The sequence below is a fragment of the Lactuca saligna genome, chromosome 4, assembly GCF_052625555.1.
Source record: "Lactuca saligna cultivar CGN05327 chromosome 4, ASM5262555v1, whole genome shotgun sequence".
NCBI lineage: Eukaryota > Viridiplantae > Streptophyta > Magnoliopsida > Asterales > Asteraceae > Lactuca > Lactuca saligna.
Genome location: NC_136420.1, coordinates 55,466,706 through 55,492,830, shown reverse-complemented (window position 1 = coordinate 55,492,830; position 26,125 = coordinate 55,466,706). Strand labels below are relative to the sequence as shown.

At 36.1% G+C, this 26,125-nt stretch overlaps 1 pseudogene; it reads right to left on the bottom strand.

The window, feature by feature from the left end:
- Window positions 1-4,888: 4,888 nt before the first annotated feature.
- On the bottom strand, window positions 4,889-8,042 carry LOC145039630 (uncharacterized; annotated as a pseudogene).
- Window positions 8,043-26,125: the final 18,083 nt, after the last annotated feature.

The following is a 26,125-nucleotide window of genomic DNA, read 5'->3' as shown; positions in this document are numbered from 1 at the left end:
TATATATATATCATGTCACAAGGCTACTTTACTACCACATGCAAGTGAGTCTACATGAGTCAAACCATTACAAAGTCATACATTGATAACTTTGCATCCCAATAGTGTGGTGCATGAAATCGACCGATCTCAAGTAAGTTTTCCCAAAATACCCATACATGTTTTATGATATTCCTTGATTTGTGAATCTGTGAATTGCATGCTAGTTAGGGCTAAGGATCTGCTCTTGAATTGCATGATAGAATGCTAGGAGAGATGCCTTTATATGCCTACTGTATGAGCTTGTATACTTGCATGCTGGTACTGATCAGTTAGTGATACAATGGCTTGTTTAGGTATTTATTCTGATTACTCAATGATCGAATTCTCGTTGCTTTGTGCTTTTTAGGAGTTCTCATTATCTTCGGATAACTAGTAAATGAATATGTTAAGTTACATATTATTGAGACTAAATAATTTTAGAAGGTTAGGTTTTAACTCTATTCCGCAATTCTTGGTTTAGTCTAACCGTTGTAATGTGAGACCTTTCATTTCAAGAATTATCTGGTGTTAGTGATATGTAATTTTAGCTAGTTAGTGGGAGTTCCTTTTGCATTTGATGGAAGAGAGTGGTGTGGTGATTGCCCTAGGAAAACCTAGGAAGAGATTTAATGTTGGGATCCTTGTATGTGGAGGATTGTATGTAAGGATAAGTAGTGACTTAGAGGATTCAAAGTGATCCTTGAGGAAAGTATGAATAGATGTGGAAGGTAGTATGAGCCTATACTACTGGAAGCAGAGGATCCATACTTGAGTCAAGGAGAGATGTGATGATACCTGGAAGCTTGTAGAGTATGAGACTCCTCAACATTATTTTATGTGTGTTCTAATGGTTTGTATGGTCTATTTTCAGTATGGTGGCTCTTCGAGGCAGATCGGTTAGTGGTTCTGGTGCCGGTGAGGGCTCATGCGTGGGATCTGGAGCCTGACAGTTGGATGATGATATACGGAAGTGCATTTCATCTAAGATTACCTGTAGCATACTTGAGCAAACTCCAGTGATCTTTAGTACAGTCATGGAGGGCATTATGGAGATTTTAGATGAGCGTTTGAGCGCTTTTCGATATGATATGGTGGCATTGATAGAAGCTCGCATGTTGACCTTCTGTGAGTTTTGAGCATGTAGGGCTCCCGAGTAATTCAAGGAGAAGGACATGATTGCGATTAGATGATGGTTAGAGGATGTCGCTAACGCCTTATACACTAGCAGTTGTCCCAATGGGGCAAAGGTTAGACTTGCTTCCTGTCTTCTAAAAGACAAAGCTCAAGATTGGTGGGAGGAGGTTCGGAGCACCGTGGGTGATGCGTTGGTTGATTCAACGACATGGGATGATTTTGTGGCTAGATTTCAAGTTGAGTTTGCATCGGTGATTGAGGTGCATCAATTGGCAAGGGAGTTCCAGGGCCTTCACCAGACTATTGAGACGGTGGTTGTGATCGTCGTGATGTTTGCGAGAAGGATTTGTTGGTTATATGATATGTGGCGGATGAGGAGATGAAGAAGGCGAGATACCATGAGATGTTGATGAGTGATATTTGGTAGTTCGTGATCCGATCCAATTGAAAGACACTGGAGGATATGATTGCGAGATCCAGAGAGAGGAAGATTGATCTAGAGATTGAGAGGAAGAGGAAGTTGGATCATGATTAGGGTTCAGGGAGTTCGGGCAAGGGGCATAAGGTATTTGATTCGAGATCGAGAGGCTAATAGGGTCGGAGCCACTATGGCAAGTGCGACAAGACACATGATGGGGTGTGCAGGGTGGGTGGTTCTGGCTGCTTCAAGTACGGCCAGACGGGTCATATTAGTAAGGATTGCACTACTACTACCACCACCACCACCACCCCGGTATCTGATCTGGTTTGCTTTTATTGCAATCATTGGGGCCACAAGAAGGCCAATTTTCTAACTATGGAAGCAGCAGGACAAGTGGTAGCACCCACTCCAGCGACTCTACGGATTACTGATGGCCGTTAGGGCAAGACAGATGCGCCTGTGGTGAGGAGCAAGGATTTTCAGTTGACAATCGAGGAGGCTTGCATAGTACTTGATGTGGTGACAGGTATGTATCTACTCCTTATCTCTTTATGAATATTGCTTTGTCTGCTTATATTTGGCTGATTTAATTTAGGACCGTTCCTTATGAACAATATCTCTGCATTTGTATTTTTTGATTCGGGGGCAACCGATCTTTTGTATCGCTTGCACCTACCAAGAGGTTTGCTGGAACTCTAGAAGAGCTGGATTTTCCCTTAGAGGTCGATATTGCGGATGATCGATATGTTCGAGTATCGAGGGTTCATCAAGGTTGTTTTCTTGAGTTGTTGTGTAACAATCCCCATCTGAAACGTATCACAATATTTTCCGCTTTGGGCTCCATGTGCGAAAACTTCCCACTGGGTCATCGATCGCTGCATTGCTCTCGTCCGTGCACGCTTAACTGCAGAGTTCTTATGGGATCTGTTGCCCTCACGACTTTAAAACGCGTTGTGACAAGGAAGATATCCACACCCCGTTTATAAGAAAGTGTTTCGTTCTTCTTCCAAGCCGATGTGGGATCAGGTGCAAACCACCTTCACCCCCCATTATAGGGTTCGTCGTCCCTACCGAACACATCGATCCATGTCCCAGCTAGATACCATTTGTAACATCCCCCTATGGTATGTATCACAATATAGTCCGCTTTGGGCTCCTGGCACGAAAACTTCCCAGGGGGTCACCCATCCTTGGATTGCTCTCATCCGGGCACGCTTAATTGCATAGTTCTTATGAGATCTGCTGCCCTCACAACTTTAAAATGCATTGTGACAAGGAAGGTATCCACACCCCTTTTAAGAAAATGCTTCGTTCTCCTTCAAGTATGTAGGATCAGGTGCAACCCATACATTGGCTTGGAAGGAGAACGAAGCATTTCTTTAAAAGGGTGTGGATACCTTCCTTGTCACAATGCGTTTTAAAGCTGTGAGGGCAGCAAATCCCATAAGAACTCTGTAGTTAAGCGTGCCCGGGCGAGAGCAATCCAGGGATGGGCGACCCTTGGGAAGTTTTCGAGCTGGGTGCCCAAAGCGGACAATGTTGTGATACGTGCCAAAGGGGGATGTTACAAATCGTATCAGACCTATGGCACGGGTCGATGTGTTCGACGGGAACACTGAACCCCATAATGGGGGGTGAAGGTAGGTTGCACCTGATCCTACATCGGCTTGGAAGGATAACGAAGCATTTCCTTAAAACAGGTGTGGATACCTACCTTATCACAACACGTTTTAAATACACGAGGGCAATAGATCCCATAAGAACTCTATCGTTAAGCGTGCCCGGGCGAGAGCAATCCAGGGATAGGTGACCCCTGGGAAGTTTTCATGTCGGGAGCCCAAAGCAGACAATATTGTGATATGTGCCAGAAGGGGATGTTACAAATGGTATCAGAGCTAGGGCACGGGTCGATGTGTTCGACAGCGATGTCGAACCCTATAATGGGGATGAAGGTGAGTTGCACCTAATCCTACATCGGTTTGGAAGGAGAACGAAGCATTTCCTTAAAAGAGGTGTGGATACCTTCCTTGTCACAACGTGTTTTAAAGCCGTAAGGGAAGCAGATCCCACAAGAACTCTACAGTTAAGCATGCCCAGGCGAGAGCAATCCAGGGATGGGTGACCCTGGGAAGTTTTTGTGCTGGGAGCCCAAAGCGGACAATATTGTGATACGTGCCAGAGGGGGATGTCAGAGGGGGATGTTAAATGTTTAGCGAGCAGTATTCGGTTGATTTAGTTCCCATTCCTTTACGCGGGAACAAGTTTATTGTAACACTACAAGAAAAATGCAATTTTGCTAGGGATGATCGCTATGGAACGTATTTTCATTGTTAATCTGCAATGGATCGTGTTATGGAATGTCGTTCCATAGCAATTTTGCTACCACATTGTCAACGAATTTTATTTCTGGTAGCGAGAGTGGGAGTTGCTAGGGGAAATGCTACCGACTCCATATCTATTGGTAATATGCTACTGATAGTTCTATGGAACAAAAATTCGTAGCAATTTTCCAACGACATCTGTTACCAAATCACTTTCCGTTGTACCGCTGCTATGGAATTCATCAGCATGGTTACTATGCAACGAAATTTGTGACGGAAACCAATTCCATAGTTGAATTGCTACGGAAGTACCATTCGTAGGTATATGCTAGGGAATTCTATTATGGAATATGATTTCGTTTGCTTGTTTTTCTATGGAACAAAAAGCGTAACTAGTTTGTGAAGGCATTTGTTGGGATGTTGTATGCTTAATTAATTTTGTTATACTATTGATAAATTATTATTATGATCATTGGAATTTGTAAGATATGGTTTCAATAAAATGTTTTTGAATTGGTAATATGTGGCATAAACTAATGGCTAAAAAATGTAAAAATGAATTACAAAGTAGATATTGCTGACAAGCAGACTCGAACTTAAGCTTATTCTAGAAAAGGGCGCGGTTAAGCCAGTTGTGCTAATCAAGTTGTGTATAATTTCTTGAAAACATAGTATATAATGAATAATTAACAATGAATTCATTACAAAGTTATTTTTAATTACATTAACCGGGCATGTTAAAGTATATAATCTATTTAGATTATTTTCCTTAATAACGAATTCATTGCAAACTAATTTTTAATTACATTAAGTATACTTCATCACAAAAATAACACGGGTTTTACAAATACTTCATCCTACTCAAACAACATAACAAGCAAAAATGACTAAAATGCCCTTTTAACATAATGATGTAAACACAAAAAAAAAAAAAAAAACATCCCGGGGCAAAGCCCGGACTTTCTTCCTAGTTTACATTTATGTATTGATATTAAACCAAATTACAAATTGACTTCATCGCAAAAAACATTAAACACAAAAACATATAGTCATTATCTTCTTCCTCCTCTTCTTCTTCATCCTCTTCTTCTTCATTGCTCGATGTACTATACTCATAACTACCCTCGCTGTAAGAAATACCATCATTGTCGTCCTCATGAATTTCACCTTCTTCGTCATTATTATTTTCATTATCTGAACCGTTGCTTGACATTTCGTGATCGTCGTCATGATTGTTTGTATCGGCTAGACTTGGTATTATGATTTCATTTGATTCAACTTCATCTTCTTGGAAAGCAACGTCTTTCTGAGGATGATTTTCATCGGTCCAACCAAGAGGTTTAACTTTAAATACAGCCTACCAGTTCAAGTTGTTTGTTTTCGAACTTGGGTAGGGAATGTAACACACTTGAGTGGCTTGCATGGCTAAAACAAATGGCTCGAACTTGTTGTACTTTCTTTTGACGTTTATGTCGACCAATTTATATTGTTTGTGAACCTTAACTCCTATGTTAGGTGTTGGATCGTACCAATGACATTTAAACAAAACCATGGGTTTAATTGGGTAACCAGGGTACTCGACTTCTAAAATTTCCTCTATCTTACCATAATAATCACCTCTTTGGCTACTAACACACAATCTGCTATTGGTTGTTGATTTGTCCAGACTATGAGCTTCTGTGTGAAACTTGTAACCATTGACAAAGTATACAGTATATAATTTCACTTTATTGAATGACATTTTGGATAGGTCAGATATAGACTTGTTGTTTATCGGGATCTTACGTGTCTATATGAATAATGGTAAAACACTTAATTTGAGTTAATTATAACCATAAAAAAAATTTAAAAATACAAAAGTAACACCCACATAGTTTTGAAACCATAATGCAAAGTTATTCTCAACGTCAACTGCAAGGACCTGTTCATCCATATCCCCCATAAGTTCATTCAAATGTTCTTCAAATATTATGTATCACCATTTCAATAACATTTTAAAGTAACTATGAATGTAATAAACAAAATCGTGCATGTAAATGATATTCGATCATAGCAATTACACAAAAAATCATTATTATAATTAAAAGTGATGCATATGTTACGTACGAACCTGATGTAATGCTTGATCTTATCTTTGTTAAGGAGTATGTAAGTTTGGGCAGCATGCACTTCCTCATCATAATTCTATTCGTGAATCTTCCATAATGACGCCCAAGATATGAAAATATATCTAACATGTTGTTGTTAGCATCCTCTTGCTCATCTCCTCCTCCATCATCATCTCGAGGCAACTTTCTATTACATGTGGTGACACCAATCTCGAAATAATGAGAGCAAAATATTGATGCTTCACATAGCAAGTACACGTTAACAACTGACCCTTCCACTCGAGCTTTATTTTTCACATCTTTTTTCAACTGCTTTAGATACCTATAGTGAAGATTGTTTAAATTAGCTTACAAAAATAGCATCATACATTACGATGTACCATACAAACCTTTCAAATGGATACATCCACCAATATTGGACAGGACCGGCTATCTTCGCTTCATATGGAAAATGTACTGGTAAATTTTCCATGGAGTTAAAAATACCAGGGACAAAGATGGTCTCTAATTTACATAATATTATTGGGATATCAGTTTCAATCCTTTCCATGTCTTTTATTGTGATTGATGTTGCTGTTAATGTTTTGAAGCAAATACTCAACTCTGTTAATGCTTCCCACACTTGTTGTGGCAACATCTCGCGAAATGCAATTGGAATCAATCTTTGCATAAAAACATGACAATCGTGGCTTTTCACTCCGAACAGTCTATACCCTATTAAATCAACACACCTCCCCAAATTAGAAACATAACCATCGGGGAAACACAATTTCTCCACCCATTGGCAAATGATATTATTTTGATTCTTGTCCAGAGTGTAGTATGATCTTTCATTATCTTCGACTCCTTTTCTCTTCCCACAATAGAGCTTCAGATCTCTTTTGGCTGCTACATTGTCCTTCGTCTTTCCCTTGACATCCATTACAGTGTAAAAAAAAATTTCAAATAAATTTTTAACAATATGCATAACATCAAATTTATGTCTAATGAGGTTTGTTTTCCAATATGGCAAATCCCAAAATATGCTTTTCTTTTTCCAACCATGATCGCCACATCTTTTGTTTACATCATCAACATTTAGTTCAGTCACTTTTACCAAACGTAATTGTTCAATCTCCCTTAAAGTTTGTTTACCCTTCTTACTTGGAGGAGGACCTTCTATCACTTGACGATTCTTCCTGAACTTATTTTTATCCTTTCTATATGGGTGATTTACCTGTAAAAATCTTCTATGGTAGTCAAACCATGACATATTATTACCATTCTTTAGTCTGAATGCTTGTGTATGTTTCCTACAGTGTGGACATGCTAGCTTACCTGTTGTAGACCATCCGGATAACATTGCATATGCTGGAAAATCGATTATTGTCCACATCAAAGCTGCTCTTAGATGGAAATTTTGTTTTAAAGATATATCATATGTTACTACGCCTTCTTCCCATAATTGCTCCAACTTTGCAACAACTGGTTGCAAAAATACATCTATTTTATGCTTAGGGTTTGACGGTCCTGGCACAAGTGTGGTAAAAAAGATGTAAGGCTCTTTTATGCACATAGAAGGTGGAAAATTATAAGGTGTTATAATAGTAGGTCAAGATGAATATTGTTTTCCAAATGCTCCATGTGGTGCAAACCCATCTGTACTTAGGCCTAATCTTACGTGAAGTACTTCTGCTACAAATGAGGGATGACTTTTATCAAAGTGCTTCCAAGCTTCTGAATCGGATGGATGACACATTACTCCAGTATCATGTCCATGATTCTCGGAGTGCCATCGCATGGAAGCGGATGTTGCTTGTGAAGCATACAGTCTCTTCAACCTTGGAGTCAAAGGAAAGTAATGCATTTTCTTGAAGGATATGTGAGAACATCTTGCCAAAAAAATTGACCGTTTGTACCTATCTGCATTGCAAAATCTGTACCGATAAAGATCTTTGTCTTGCCTCCAATATATCCAGATTTGCAGCAGTCAATCATCTCCACAGGCAAACCTAGTGCTTGTATTAACTTTTTGCTCTCGTATAAACTACCCACCATATATTTCTCCTCCGGTAACACATCATTTATCAGCTAGCAGATAGCATCATAACTTTGCTCAGGTATGCGATACTCTGATTTTATATTCAATAGTCTAGCTACAACAGATAGTTGTCACTTTTTTACATCCAGGCCACAATTTTTATCGGTTGCATCTAGCATATCAAAGAATTTTTAATCTAGTGCATTTGGCTCCTCTTCAGGATCACCATTATTTAAATTAGGAGCCATTGCATCTATGACCATATCTCTATAAGAACATGCACCTTTACTAAAATTTGTGTTTGAATCATCCACCCCTAAAAACGTATTGTCATCAACAATTGATTTTTCCCCTTGTTTATCCCAACACCAATATTCCTCAACAAAACCAAACTTGTACAAATGAGTCTTAACAGTATCAACTTTTGTATATGGTATGTTACAAGATTTTATGCATGTGCATTTGATTTTATTTTCATCCATGAACCTATGTTGACTGGTAGCAAAATCTATAAAAAAATTTTACTCCTTGTACAAAACCATGCGATATACAACAACTACTATCTTTTCTTTCATACATCCACTTTCTACTTGGATTGTTCATTGTCTTATCTGTAAAAGTATAAATGTAAATAACACAATATTAATTATATGTTCATTAATGTTGATTTGAATTCATATATGACATTTGAATTAAATAAATAGTTACCATACAAACATCACAAAGGTACCTTCACAACGACTCGTTTCATAAAGCTAATGACCGAATGATGAACAGATCTTCAAAGTTTTCTAATTTGAATGGTTGAACAACCTTTGTAATTGGATAATGACTTAGAATATTAGTAGAATGTTTTAATTGAGATTGACACTTGTAGAACACATATTCAAACAGAGTATGTATCGATTAGGGAAACTTCGACAACCCTTGATTTCAATGTGTTGGATGGATACTAGGTCATATTATTGGGTCGATATTATTCAACAATAGGTTATAACCCATGTAGTATATGGGTAATTATAAATTTAAATAACATTCATAATAAATATAAAAATATAGATCTACTTAAAATATAAATTATATATATATATATATATATATATATATATATATATATATATATATATATATATATATATATATACATTTTTTTCTTAATAACGACTTGATTAAACAATTTTTTTTATTTCCATAACAAAAATGTCGCCTTCACTTTATAAATTGAAAATAGACAAAAATGCCCTTGAAATCTAACCAAATAGGTCACAATGAACTTTTGGTTAGTAAAATGGAAAAGAAAAAGATAACATACATATTAAAAGTAACATATATATATATATATATATATATATATATATATATATATATATATACACATACATACATATCAAAAGTAACACCAAAATACACATACAATATGCATCACTAATTGTGTGAATCAAACAATTATCATATATACAACTACTCAAAACAAATGTCAAACATCCTAGCAAACTTTACAAAACTTGCATCCCACAAAAAACGAATTTCACAATTCAACAACCAATTGTATTGATTCATAAAAGCTATTCCATAATTGCTCACAGAAGGATGCTTTGCACAACTTCTATGTAAGCCGTGGAATTTTATCTGCTTTGACCGCCTTACCAAGTGGTTTTGAACCTTGTTACAGGTGTGCCTTAGATTCCAACTCCTTCTACTATTAACGTAGGAATTATTTAACATGATCAGAGCTCATTGCTTCCATTCAATGCCTTCGGCCATCAACATCATTCTCAGGACAAAGATCGCATCCAACTGCCCCTGATCGGTTGCATTTTGAAGCAACTGTTTCCCTGCTATTTATTCCCCTAACGTAAAATACTTCGCCTGACATACAAATAAGTAATCATACAATTTTAAAAATACAAATATAGAAAACTAATTGAATTCGCAATAATCCGATTGGTTAAAAAAAGATTACCATTCCATCATTGAAGAGTACGTATGGGTTGTTCAACATTTTGCATCTGCTTATGACTTCATACTGTCGAATACTTAAGGGACAAAACCTTAGTCGATTTGTGTCTATGATTTTATATATTGTGTCTGATGTTAAAGAATCCCTAAATAGTTTACAACTATAATTCACACAAATCAACAAAGTTAATCTATTAACCACTAAATTTAATATGTATATAAGTATAATATAAGTAATACACATCATACTTACACTAACTGGCACTTAAAAGCATCGATTGGTTAATTTCCTCCAACCGTAGTTACTATTTTTTCGATCAAGGGTGATGGCAAAGCAGTAATTCTTGTTCCTTTTTGTCTTGTTTGCATTCTTTCTGATGAACAACTCGCTGCCATTATGTTGAACTGTGTCGAATGTATTCAAATTATATAAGAACAACAAGTTTAGGGTTTATTGATCAACGTGTCAGAATGTTGACTGTTGGGGATGGAATGTAGATGATCAATCGCCGATAAACTAAATCGACGACATGACTCTGACTAAAATTATGGCGCTTAAATATGTAGACTATGAATTGACATAATTTCCCTTTAAGTAACATAGATTACTACGTAAATGGTTATGGTATTTTTGTAAATACCTACGGAAATTTTTGTAAATAAATTAAAAGTTTAAATTTAAAAAGATGAAGTTAAATAAAATTATTGATTAAAGTTATAGAGACAAATTTAAATAAAATTAATGACATAAGTAGGATTCGAACCTCCGACTTCGGGTGGAAATTAAGATGCGTTTTCCAGCTAAACTAAATTAACTTCAGTTTTTTCTAATTGAATGGACACCATAACCCACTACCATGTTAACCAATGCCCCATATCCATATGTCATCAATGGACACCATAAGCCACTACCATGTCAACTAATGGCCCATATGTCATACATGGACACCATAAGCCACTACCATGTCGACCAATGGCTCATATGTCATCCATGGACACCATAAGCCACTACCATGTTGACCAATGGCCCATATGTCATCCATATGTCAACCATGGACACCATAAGCCATTACCATGTGGACCAATAAACCATATGTCATCAATGGACACCATAAGCCATTACCATGTGGACCAATGGCTCATATGTCATCCATGCACACCATAAGCCACTACCATGTCGACCAATGGCCCATATGTCATCCATGGAAACCATAAGCCACTACCATATTGACCAATGGCCCATATGTCATCCATATGTCAACCATGGACACCATAAGCCATTACCATGTGGACCAATCAACCATATGTCATCCATGGACACCATAAGCCATTACCATGTGGACTAATGGCCTATATGTCATCCATGGACACCATAAGCCACTACTATGTTGACCATTGGCCAATATGTTATACATATGTCTACCATGGACACCATAAGCCATTACCATGTGTACCAATCAACCTTATGTCATCCATGGACACCATAAGCCATTACCATGTGGACCAATCAACCATATGTTATCCATAGACACCATAAGTCACTACCATGTCAACCAACGGCCCATATGTCATCCATGGAAACCATAAGCCACTACCATGTCAACCAACGGCCCATATGTCATCCATGGAAACCATAATCCACTACCATGTTGACCAATGGCCCATATGTCATCCATATCTCAACCATGGACACCATAAACCATTAGCATGTGGACCAATCAACCATATGTCATCCATGGACACCATAAGCCATTACCATGTGGACCAATGGCCCATATTTCATCCATACATACCATAAGCCACTACCATGTCGACCAATGGCCCATATGTTATCCATAGACACCATAAGCCATTGCCATGTTGACCAATGGCCCATATATCATCCATGTGTACTCTTTCTCTAGAACTCATTCATCTAACCTCTTATAGTGACTTAAACTTGTCTTGTCCATCTTCATGAATTTACAGTTTCGAATTCCCATATTTTTCTAATAAAGGACCAAATTGCCCTTTTGGCATGTAACATCCCAAAAATCACGGTAAGATTTTTATTTTTCAAAAACCACCTAATGACTATAATTGTTCACATAACACTGTTTCCAAAAGTTATAATTACAAATCAGCGTATCCCAAGATTGAATATCATAAAATCTGAAGGATGTGCACGATCAAGCTTTTGCCTTGCCCTGATCATCTGAAGTACCTAAAACAATAAACTGTAACTGTAAGCACGAAGCTTAGAGAGTTCCCCCAAAGTACCACCATATAAAATATACAATCATGCATGCTAGGTCCAATCAGTCATCGAACTGGAATACACTCGAGTCTACAACCTCCCAATTGGATTGCCCAAAATATCGCATACTGGGTCCACAACCTCCCAGTTGGATTACCCTAGCCCACAACCTCCCAGTTGGATTGCCCTTCATATAACAAACTAGGTCCACAACCTCCCAGTTAGATTAGCCTTGCCCACAACCTCATTGTTAGATTGCCCCGGGCTTGTTGACTGCCAGCAAAAAGCAATACAGTCACAACCTAACCATATTATGTCCACATATGCATCAGATAAACAAATAACTACTTAGCATACAAACATGCAGATCTACAGATTACTACTGCAAAGCAACATCCTATATACCAAGATACAGATCTAACATATCACTACAACATAACAACATCCCATATACCATGATACATAACCAAGTGGGCCAGCGTTGGTGCCTTCGACCCATAGCACAATGAGAAAAACTCACCTCCCAGTCTGAAAAAGTCATTAAATAGGACACTATTCCAAATATCAGCTCTAACCATCACATATTCATCAAATAGTGACCAATCTCAATGATAACTAAAAATACCCAAAATACTCCTAGGTCAAACTTGGTTAAATCATGTTCAAAGTTAAAAAGTCAAGAAGTCAAACTTGGTCAACACAGTTGAGTACGCCCAGCGTACTCAGCTTGTACGCTTGGCGAGTTAACCAAAAAACATGATGACTGACCACGAAAGCCCAATGTTCGCGGCTATTTCTTTTTCCTTTTCATTAAGAGCTTAATCCTTATGCTCTTTTATCCATAATACAAATCCAACCCTAAAATAACGTCCTTAACTATCAGTTTCCAACTATATGGTCTTTAATGGCCATTAAGTGCCTAAACACAAAAACCCTAACTACTTAACTTATCAAGACCTTATAACTAATCAATGGAAAGAAACTAACAACCAGGATTACATTTTTATGCTTCTATATGCTCCAAAACGTCTTAAAGGATAACTTATATGGATTAGAGCAACCCATACTTATAATACCAAGATTATGGGACCAAAAGAACATATTTTCATAGTTAAACAAGATCCAATCAATGCTTCATCACGTTCAGGCTTTATACCATTAAATAGTGTTATGATGTTGTTATTCTGGATCCAAATTGTTCCACTCCTCCAAGATTATCTTCTCTTCTTTCCCTCTCCTTTAATATCATGAAAACACACTCAAAGGCTCCCGAATGCTCTCAGATGGATTGGGGTTTCCAAAGATCAAAGTTGGGGCTGGAGGCTAATGAAAGAAGAGAGGCTTGGGAATTAAGGAAGTTTAAATAGGGTCCAAACCCTAAATATTAGGGTTTGGTTCTGGCAAGAACACGTAGCGTTCCTGGGGGAACGCCCAATGTTCTCAAGCTTTGCCCAATAAATACGAAAATGCCATTATGGACCAATTTTGCAATTAATTCACATCGAAGGGTCAAAATGCAATTAATTATCATACTAAGGGTTAAAAGTGGAAATACCTAAATATCGAGATGTTACATGGTCAATCTTTGACTGAAAGTCAAATCTGTCACACCCCAAACCAAAACGGCGAAAGCGTTTGGGGGTAGAAGACATCATGTTTAGTATCACAACACATGCATCATAGTAATCAAAGTAAGAAACAGTCATTGCATTAATATGAAAGTGTTTATAAAGTATGTGGTTCACATAATATTGACTCCAAAAGTAAATAACAAAACAAGACATGAAGCTACTATACTCCATCTTCTGAATCCCAGTGCGCGTACATGTCTACTAGTTTCCTAAGAATACAAGTTATTTTGAAAGAGTAAATAAGCATTTAAGCTGGTGAGTTCATAAGTATTTAAGTTGTGAAAAGTAAGTTGTAAGTTCTGTTTAGAAACGTTCGTCTGTTCCTCCAAAAAAATCCAATATTTTCTAATATGATGATTGAAAGTAAAAATGACTTTACAATTCCTTCTATGAGTACTAAATGGATACAAGTTATATACAATTTAGAGTGAACAGAAAATCGATTGTGTGAATCTGGCCTAAGCCCACAACCAAACAAGGAATAAGGAATGAGGCGGAAGTCACACATCCCATTGTTTGTTAGATCTTCACTGTATATGACCCTAGCGTATTCATTTGGGACTTATAGAGTTAACTGTAATAGTTCTTTATATTTGATGAAAACATTATTTAAGAAAATATATTTCCTTTAGTATAAATGGTAACCACAATAGTTCCTTCTATAATAATATAGTTTATACAAGCTATATATAATCTAATATTGAACAGACAGTTAAATGGGTGAATCTGCCTAAGCCCACAACCAAACAAGGAACAGGAAGTAAGGCGGAAAGCACACTTCCAACTGCATATCGGATAATAATTATATATAACCCTGATGTATAAACTGAGATATTATAGAATTAACCATTAAAGGTCCTTTAAATTATACGGGTTTAATAAAATTAATTAAACCCTGTTACTGATAAGTTTCTAGTTTAGCCTACTAAATGTTCTATCTGAAAAGTATGTTTTTGTACTAGAAAACGGTATATTGAATTTGTATGCTATGACCTGACCCATACCTGGTACTCCTTATGATTACTTGGTGTATACAGAATATATATAACTAAGATCGATAGATAGTAGACTAGGTGAATCTGCTCTAAGCCCACAACTAAACAAGGAACATGAAATGAAGCAGAAGGCACACATTCTACTGTCTGTCGGATCCGATTAATATATCCCTGATGTATCCACAAAGGAATCATAAAGTTAGCATTACAGGCCCCCTTTTAACTAAATGTTCATGTTACTAGGAAGTTATGTGGCGTTTTTCTATTTGTTAGGATGACTACTAGAAGTAATGAAATCATGTGCTCTAAACGCCTCAGTCGATATTGTTGTGAGTTTTGTATATATTAATATGATATATTTATTATTGTCCGGTACATTGTAGATGTACCCTTTATAAATAACATCCGGTACTTTATAGATGTATCCCATATATAACTCTGGTACTTTGTAGATGTACCCTATATATTTTTGGATTAATGTCTAAGTCCATAACTATAATTCGTATGTACTTGACCCGACTTGGCATGGTCCATTTGGGTTGCATGGCATTGGAACAATTGGATAGACAAGATGGAAAAAAGGATACTATTGATTTATATTAATATATTATAAGTTCTAATATATTACTAAGAAATCATATTATTTAATTAGTATTGATCAAGTATTAATTTGGATATAATTTAGTGATCAAAAATAGACAAATTAAATATATGGGGATTGATTGTATATGGGCTTATGATCCAAGATTCCTTATGTTGGGTTTAACCCATGTGGTGACCCATGGATACTCCATGGAGGTTAAAACCCATAGAGCATAAGGAATGGGTAAAGTCATGGGTTACATGGTGTAACCCTAATGTGCACACTTTATAAAGAACCCATTGGCTGGTGAAATTGGACTAGTATATATAATTGAGGGCTATGCCGATTTCGAAGAGAGAACCTAAGTATCCTTATTCTCAAGGTTATTCCAAGTGTTCATGGTGTTGTGTGAACCATTTGAGGTGTCACACTTGAGGCACTAGGCTCTTGAGCTCCATGGAATCAAGTTACATAAAAAAGGTATGTATTCTATCTAGTTTTTGTTTCCTAGTACATATGATTGTAAGCTAGTTAGGGTAATACCTTGGAAACTTCAAGATTGCATGTATAATAGTGAAAACATATATCCAAGTGATGTGTGTAAAACCAACTAGTTTTAATCCTACTAACTTAAACACAAAGACAAACACACGAAAGGCAGTGTACCTATCGATTAGCAGTTTAGTTCAGGTAAGTAGGGTATCGAACACAGGGAACGGTAAACAATTAAAATAGATGCTAATATTATCTAAATAAAACAAGTAATAGAAGGAGTTTTCTCTAGTTTTGCAAGACTAGAAACTTAAACAATTAAATAAAACTTAAACTAAGAAACTAAGAGCTAAGCAAATAAAAATCAACTAAATTCAATAATAAAGAGGACTTCTATTTAGGTTCGACTCATTTGTTCCCATGGATGATTTCGATGTATCGGATTAAGTCTTCATTAGCTACCGACTAAGATGATTAGTTCCATGTTCGCTATTACTAATCCTTAGGAAACAAATTAACTCAAGCAGTGGCCATTTGTCTAAATCAACGGATTTCCTAGTTATTGATTCGGGTTAAATAAGACTTGTAATGGTTAATCAAATTGGTGATTCAATTAACCTCTTGTTGATGGTGTATCACACAAGCTCACACATTAACTTACCTATCTTCAAGTTAATTCTAGTTTCACATTCGTTATTCCTAGACATACAACTATGTGGTCACGTAAATCATATGAAATTAGCAACTAAGAGATGTTCATACAACTTAATTACTAATTTATTAACAGAAAAATAGTTATTGTTAACACATAAGGTTCTTTAACAAGCTTAATAAAACATAATCACCAATTAAAATTAATCCTAATCAAATAATCAATCCATGTTCACAAATTCATCTACCTAAACAGAAGTTATGATTTTTTAGCTCATGATTACAGCAGAAACAAACACAAAAACGAAATCAATTGGTAAAAACATAGTTCAAACAAGAGATTAGGTAAGAGTAAACTTGATTTTGACTTGATTCTCCTTAAAATTGAATGTAGGGTTGATTCCCTTGCTTCCCACGCTCTAGCAGCACCTTTAGTCGACAATTGGCCTCCAAGGGTTCATCTATCTGCTAGGGTATCGATCTGAAAGTCCCTTTATATAGATTTTCACAAAACAGGGGCTATTCGGCGAGTACAATGACCTACTCGGCGAGTCCATCACTTAAAACCCGTGTACGGCAAGTCAGCGCATCCAGAATCGCGAAACTTCTGACCAACTCGGCGAGTAATTGGCCCTACGCGCCGAGTACGTTTGGAATCAACATTTTCTCAAAACACGGAAGTCATCCGAAATTGTATCTAGTTTTCAGAACATTTTGAATCTCGTCAATCGGAGTTACGGTTCATGAGATATGGCCAAAACACTGATGAGGGGTCAAGCTGTCCAGCAACATCCTTCTTTCTTCAAAATCCAAGATCCAAGCTTCCAATAGCTAGTTCCGCTTCCTTTTCCATCCGAGCATGTCTTTGTTACTGAAAATGAAATATTCAAGCTAATTAAGCACCTTTGGTTCATTATTTGAGATAAAATTAACATAGAGTATTAAGATCATGCATGATTTTTATAACTAAATATGCCCATATCAAAATACCCCACACTTGACTTTTGCTTGCCCCCAAGCAAAACTGAATTTTAGTATACTAATATTACATAAGACAATCCCAATCAAACCCATCCATTATGCCAAGACCGCAACGCATGCATTTGTGTCTAAAATTTTCCTAATAACCCCCCATACTCCAAATACTCACAATCCTCATAAACATTCGCCCACTTTTTCCGAACAATGCTCATTTTATGCATCCCTCCGAATCCATCCTCAGAAAACCTCTTAACCTCAAGGTATTTTTGGTTGAGCAACCCAAGCATACATAATCTAGAAAATTACAATTTATGATACCACTATGGAGCTCTTTGGAATTCTTCATTTCTTTGACATTCGATCTTTAATTTCTTTGAATTCACCACCTTGTTGTTTGATTTTTGGTATCTTCAACTTTTTGAATTTCTTCGGAATTTTCGATCTTCTAATTTCATACTTAACTTTGATGCTCCAAAAATTCTTCAAACTTTTTTTTGTAATTCTCTCTCTCTTTTTAACATGTAACTTACTTTTTTTTTCACTCAAAACCCTACATGCTTAAGCAGGGGCGCTCAACTTCAACCTTTATTGGTTAACGATAATAATTTTCCTGGATACATTTCTGGTACACGATGCTAAACATATTACATCCTTCAAACAAAGCGAGGTCGTGTTTTTGTCCCATGATTTCACTGGAATAAGGAAGCCACAAATGCACTAGAACGTATATAGGTTCAACTAAACATTTGGGTTTTCATGCAATCATCAAATATAATACTAGCATGATCCATAATTGCTTTACCAAAATTTTCTAAATTAATCCTAGCAAATTTTATGCAAAACTTTAAATTTAACTAGTGTAACCATTCAACCCCCTACCCCACACTTAATTTATGCAATGTCCCCATTGCATATCATGCATGTTAAAGAACAATAAAATAAAGAGGGAATTGGAACAAACTCCCCTGGGATCGTAGTTGCAAGGTTGAACTTCTTCATTTAAAGCTCCATCTTCAGCTGACTTTAGACATGGGAACAGCTCATCCATGTCATGGGTGTCAAAATCTCGTGTGGTACAGTCTTTATAAAAGCTCCAAATATAAGGGAAAAACTCTTGGAAATGCTCGGAAAATGATCTTAAAAGAATAGAATCAATTCCCATATCAAATGTCATCAAATCTTCAGCTCAAAAGTAAGAAGAATGAGCGACTCATCGAGTCAGTATGTAGACTCGCCGAGTTGAAGCGTAAATGGCAGAAGAATCGTGAATTTTCACATGGACTCGGCGAGTCCATAAGATGCACTCGGCGAGTAGACCGTTGTGTGACAAAAATTTTATTCTGCCCAAGTCCATTTCTGATGTATGGGGGTTATATAAACTAATAATTTCCCTCATTTTTCTTTAGGTAATAAACACTATATAACCCTTCTATCAATTGGACTCATAGCTTGACTCAAAACTTCGTTTGCTCTCTCGCCTAGACTCGATTTCTCGCTTCATCAGCCTTGACTCTAGATCCTCACATGCATCCTTACACTCAAACTGAAAAGATCAAAAACAAATACCAAGTAATAATAAAAATAAATCAAAATAAAAATCCTAAATTATCCCTAAATACTAGAAGTTTAGAAAGAAAAAGAAAAAGCAAACTCTAATGACGGGTTGCCTCCCGCAAGCGCTTCTTTTTGTGCGAGTCTTTAGCTGGACTCCCAACCTAATAAACTTCCAATAAACTCAATGTCAATCCATCCGTTGCATTAAATATTTTCTTTGGACCAATTTGTGAAATTTGGTTCTTTACTTCTAAAATTGGCCAAACGAGCTTGAATACACAAAACCCAAGAATATTGACAACGGTTGGAACCGGTTGGATACTAATCATAAATGGATCATGATTTAGAACTTTCTCCAAAGTTGGAATCGTCACCCCATGCTTTGAAACACAAACCGGAAATACAGGGGGGCATGTCGTGGTAATAGTCAAACCACAGCTTGGTTCCTGCAATTCAGCTTGATCTTGTTCTTCATCTGACCCTTCTGCTAGCAATCTTTCCAGCTCCTCCAAGTCTCTTTCTGGATTAAATTCTTCATCTTGTAACTCAGATGTCCCTTCTGTGTTGGGCAAGATGTTATCTAACCATCTTCCAAATTTCTTCAAATCTTCATCTAAGTCATACTCCTCATCTCCTTGCTCAATTTCCTGTACTACTTCCTCAAGAAAAGCATCAAAAGCATCGAGATTTGGAAAATACATAATAAATAAAAATAAAAATAAAATTAAACTAAATAAAAAAAATCAATCAACAAATAAAATTAAAAAAATGATAACAATTAGCAAATAAAATTAACTATTTAGAACCGTTCCCCGGCAACGGCGCCAAAAACTTGATGTGTGTAAAACCAACTAGTTTTAATCCTACTAACTTAAACACAAAGACAAACACACGAAAGGCAGTGTACCTATCGATTAGCAGTTTAGTTCAGGTAAGTAGGGTATCGAACACAGGGAACGGTAAACAATTAAAATAGATGCTAATATTATCTAAATAAAACAAGTAATAGAAAGAGTTTTCTCTAGTTTTGCAAGACTAGAAACTTAAACAATTAAATAAAACTTAAACTAAGAAACTAAGAGCTAAGCAAATAAAAATCAACTAAATTCAATAATAAAGAGGACTTCTATTTAGGTTCGACTCATTTGTTCCCATGGATGATTTCGATGTATCGGATTAAGTCTTCATTAGCTACCGACTAAGATGATTAGTTCCATGTTCGCTATTACTAATCCTTAGGAAACAAATTAACTCAAGCAGTGGCCAGTTGTCTAAATCAACGGATTTCCTAGTTATTGATTCTGGTTAAATAAGATTTGTAATGTTTAATCAAGTTGGTGATTCAATTAACCTCTTGTTGATGGTGTATCACACAAGCTCACACATTAACTTACCTATCTTCAAGTTAATTCTAGTTTCACATTCGTTATTCCTAGACATACAACTATGTGGTCACGTAAATCATATGAAATTAGCAACTAAGAGATGTTCATACAACTTAATTACTAATTTATTAACAAAAAAATAGTTATTGTTAACACATAAGGTTCTTTAACAAGCTTAATAAAACATAATCACCAATTAAAATTAATCCTAATCAAATAATCAATCCATGTTCACAAATTCATCTACCTAAACAGAAGTTATGAGTTTTTAGCTCATGATTACAGCAGAAACAAGCACAAAAACGAAATCAATTGGTAAAAACATAGTTCAAACAAGAGATTAGGTAAGAGTAAACTTGATTTTGACTTGATTCTCCTTAAAATTGAATGTAGGGTTGATTCCCTTGCTTCCCACGCTCTAGCAGCACCTTTAGTCGACAATTGGCCTCCAAGGGTTCATCTATCTGCTAGGGTATCGATCTGAAAGTCCCTTTATATAGATTTTCACAAAACAGGGGCTACTCGGCGAGTACAATGACCTACTCAGCGAGTCCATCACTTAAAACCCGTGTACGGCAAGTCAGCGCATCCAGAATCGCGAAACTTCTGACCAACTCGGCGAGTAATTGGCCCTACGCGCCGAGTATGTTTGGAATCAACATTTTCTCAAAACACGAAAGTCATCCGAAATTGTATCTAGTTTTCAGAACATTTTGAATCTCGTCAATCGGAGTTACGGTTCATGAGATATGGCCAAAACACTGATGAGGGGTCCAGTCCTTCTTTCTTCAAAATCCAAGATCCAAGCTTCCAATAGCTAGTTCCGCTTCCTTTTCCATCCGAGCATGTCTTTGTTACTGAAAATGAAATATTCAAGCTAATTAAGCACCTTTGGTTCATTATTTGAGATAAAATTAACATAGAGTATTAAGATCATGCATGATTTTTATAACTAAATATGCCCATATCACCAAGGTATTTAGGGTTGCATGTACACAATAGGAGTGTTAGAATGCTCAAAACCCAACGGTGGTATTAGAGACTAGGCTTGTCTTCACTTATACTTGATGCAGACTTGTTTTTTCAAAGCTAAAACTGTCCAGACCATAAAACTCGACGAGTTTATGCAAAAAACTTGATGAGTTCCTCAAGGAACTCGATGAGTTTTGGGTGCTGACACCTTGCTGTTTGATGTTTTTGGATGGAATTGGACTAGGAACATAACCCTAAGCTGTTTTTGAACTTGTAAACCTGTTTTTTGATGTGGTAATGTTCATGCTAATCCAATTTCATATATAATTGTTAATAGATTCATGTTTTGTATTAGTTTAATGGTTAGGCTAATAACATGAAAAAGTTTGATATGAATTATCTTGTTCTTTTGAGTTTGCTTAGATTAATAGAAAAGTTATGTGATAATATGTTTTCAATCCAAATTGATCTAAATGGTGATCATAAAATGTTTTTTTGTAACTTGTCCTCAAGTTATATGAAAAGTCACATTTAAGATTCATAAAATTCATAAAGATTTCCATGAGTTATGAATAAGGAAGAGTCACATTCTTTTAATGGTTTGAAGTCTTCCATAACTTGTTCTCAAGTTATGGAACTTGAAGAGTTTTTAATTAAAACTACTTTAAACTCATAAGATATGGAATTGAAAAGTTTTTGAATAGTTCAAAACTTGCCCTCAAGTTTTGGAATTTATAAAGTTTCCCCTCATGAATACTTTAATTCCAAGTTAAGCTCTTAGAATTTTAAAAGTTAAAATTCAACCCTTATACTTTATAATATTATAAGTTAATTATATATACATACATATATATATATATATATATATATATATATATATGTATGTATGTATGTATGTATGTATGTATAAGAGTAAAGTCAGTTTACCATTAGTAGGCCTCATTTACGAAGTCGGTCTATAAAGTGGGTATAAGGTTACTGCCTATAAAATAACAATTTAATGGGTGTCGACTCTCACCCACCGCTTCCTTGACTGGTAGAGGGTTGTTAGACGAATAAGTAGGACAAGGATTATAATTCTCCCTTCATTAAAAGTATTAATGATAAATACTAAGTACCTAAACTCTTATTAATACCCAACCTTAGTTACTTACAAAAATGTGAATTTGGTGCTAACCCATGAAATTACACTTTGCAATTTGCTTAATTCGGTTAGTGGAGCGTGTCTGCTTAACTGACACACTAGCTAGATTTAACAAGGTAGGCAAAGGGTAACTTAATGTTTATCATAGTATCAGTGGAGTGCGTATGGTTACTGACACATCGATTGAGGGGTAAACATTAAGGGTACCAAGTATATTTGCATGGTTATTCACACCTTGTTTTGTGATCGTCAGCATCCCAGTCACAAAACATGAGATGGCACAATCGAGATTGAAACATGCCATTGAAAAGTTCAATGAATCTTAAAATATCTAGGAGTTTCAAATCCAATTAAAAACCCTATAACAAATTATTTCATTTTTCATGGTGGAAATTGGTGAATCGTCATTCACCTACCTTCAAATATTTTGTAGCTTGGATTACGGCATCCCTCTTCCATGTTATAAAATATTGTGTTGGGTCCTAGCCTGAATATTTCAAATTGGGTATTATATTAAGGATTTAAATCAACTAACTTGAATTTCACCCATTGTAGATGTCTGGTTCAGAAAACAATGATCTTCCCAAATCTTATGGAACAAGCTTTCCTAATGAAAATGACTTCCTGAGTTTGGCTCATGGAAATCATACTTCTCTTCCTCCTCCTCCTCCAATTATTCTCCCTGACCTACAAGCTCAAATACTTGAAAAGTTCAAGATCACTCAAGCCCTGCTAACAATGAAACATAGAGATGGAAGACATGTTTGCACTCATGTCTTAAGAATGAAGTAACACATTGATAGGTTAAGAATGTTAGGTGTCATTGTCCTAAGGAAGTTGGCTATTGATTGGGTCCATCAGTAACTTCCTGAGTCATATAGTAAGTTTATTAAAGACTATTATGTGACAAATCACGACATGACCCTAATAGATCTTTCTTATTTACTTATCGCTGCTGAATCAAAAATGATTTGGTGCACTAGTCAAGAAAATATGGGTGGAAAGTCTATTTCTCAAACTGTCATGGATATAGACAATGGTAGTCCAGAAAAGCTTTCTCTTCCCAATGGAAATGGATCGGCCTTGGTCAACCCGGTTGACCGGAAGGTAAAGAGAAAGTTTAAGTCTAGAATAGCCTTTTGTACCATTCCTGAAGAGTCTATATGTTTTTGTTGGATAAGGTGTCTAAGTCCATAACTATTTCTGGTATGCACTTGACCCGACCCGACATGGTCCATTTGGGTTGCATGGCACCATGCAATTGGATAGACTAAATGAGAGAAATAACACTTGGAGATTATTAATATATTATAAGTTCTAATATATTAATAATATTATTTGATTAGTTTGATCAAGAATTAATTTAAAATTAATTATGTGATCAAAAGATAACTAATTAAATATATGGGTTGATTATGTAAATCATCCATATCTTGTATAGTGGGCTAAAAGGCTCCATGGACTATCAAGTTGGGTTCCACCCATAGGATGCTCCATGGATGCTCCATGGGAGTTACAAACCCATGGATCATGGAAATGAAGAGTCATGACACATTAGGGTTTAACCCTAGATGTGTCAACACTATATAAGTAACATGTTCTCCACCTAAAATCGGCTACACTAAGAAACAAGAGGGCTTGGCCGATTTTGAGAAGTGTGTGTTCTCTCATAAGTTCTTCCAAGAGCATTTGGTGTTGTGTGAAGCATTTGAGGCATCACACTTGGGGTGCTAGGCTCACAAGGTTTCAAGGAACACAAACAACAACAAGGTAAGTTATTCTATCTATACTTTAAGTTAAAATTGTTCCCCATGTATGCTAGATAGGAATATAACCTTGGAATTCAACTTTGCATGATAATTAGACAAACATAGATCCAAGGTTATTAGGGTTGCATGTACACTTAGGAAGTGTTAGAATGCTCAAAACCCATCAGTGGTATCAGAGCCTAGGCTTGTTTGCTCTTATTTGTGCTTAAAAGTTGAAAACAGAATCGGAAATCTTGCTGTCTGCGAATGGACTCGTCGAGTCTATAGGGGGGACTCGTCGAGTTCATGAGTATCTTCAACCAACTCGATGAGTGAGTTCATGCACTCGGCGAGTAGGGTCGACTGATTGCAGAATTTCGATTTAGTTGCTGGAAATGAATTAGAAACATTACCCTAAACTGTTTTGGTAATTGAAAACTTGTTTTTGGTGGTGTAATGGCTTTGCTAATTCATTTACAAACAACTAGTTATCAAAATTACAAAGTTTTAAATGTAATTTTTGATTGTGTTCATATTCAAGTTCTTGTTCTTATGATGTTTTAGATGATCATAGGAATTATTTGTAACCTATTTGGTAGATTAATTCTTGATCATAATGTGTTTTAATGGAGTCCATAACTTATCCTTAAGTTATGGAAAACCAAGAGTCACACTTGAGTTAAAACCATTAAAACAAATACAAGAGTTAGAAAAATGAAGAGTCTTCATTTTATTACTCTATTAAACTCATAAGTTACAAGAAATGAAAAGTTTTGAAAGTTACAAAACTTGCCCTCAAGTTTTGGAACAAGTAAAGTTAAGTTAAAACTTTAAGTTCCAACCCCTAGAATTTTAAAAGTTAAAATTCAACCCCTATACTTATATTATGATGATTTAATAATTCTATATATATGTATAAGAATAAAGTCGTCTTACCGCTAGTACGCCTCATTCACGAAGCCGGTCTATAAGGTGGGTATAAGGTAGTTGCCTATAAAATGGTGACTTAATGGGTGTATATTCTCACCCACCGCTTGCTTGACTGGTGGAGGGTCGTTAGCCGAACGGGTAAGACAAGGACTTATAAATTCTCATTCAAAGTATGATGAATATAATAAAGTAACTAAATGTTTATTAAATTCCCAATCTTAGTTACTTTAGGAAAAATGTGAATAAGGTGCTAATCCATGAAATTACACTTTACACTTTGTCTAAGTCGTTGGTGGAGCGTGTGTGGTTAACCGGCACACTAACTTGGACTTAACAAGGTAGGTAAAGGGTGACTTAAGGTTTATTATAGTATTGGTGGAGCGTGTGTGGTTTACCGGCACATCGATTGAGTGATAAACTTTAAGGGTACTAAGTGATTTGCATGGTTACTTCACACCTCGTTTTGTGATCCTCGGCATCCCAGTCACAAAACTTGGAGGGCACTCTCGAGATTGAAACATGCCTTTGAAAAGTTCATTGGATCTCAAAGAATCTACGAATTTCTAAAACCAATAAAAACTAAATATCTAATATTTCGGTTTTCGTGGTGGAAATTGGTGAATCGTCATTCACCTACCTTTCAAATATGGTATAGCTTAGATTACGGCATACCTCTTCTAAGTTATATTATATTGTGATTGGATCCTAGCCTTAATATTACATTTGGGTGTTTTATTAAGGACTCTCTTAAATCTAAACTAAAGTTGTTCTTCTCTTTCAGATGTCTTCAAATAATGCTTCTGGCTCGAATCCTAATGGCTCCTTTACTCTTATGAGTT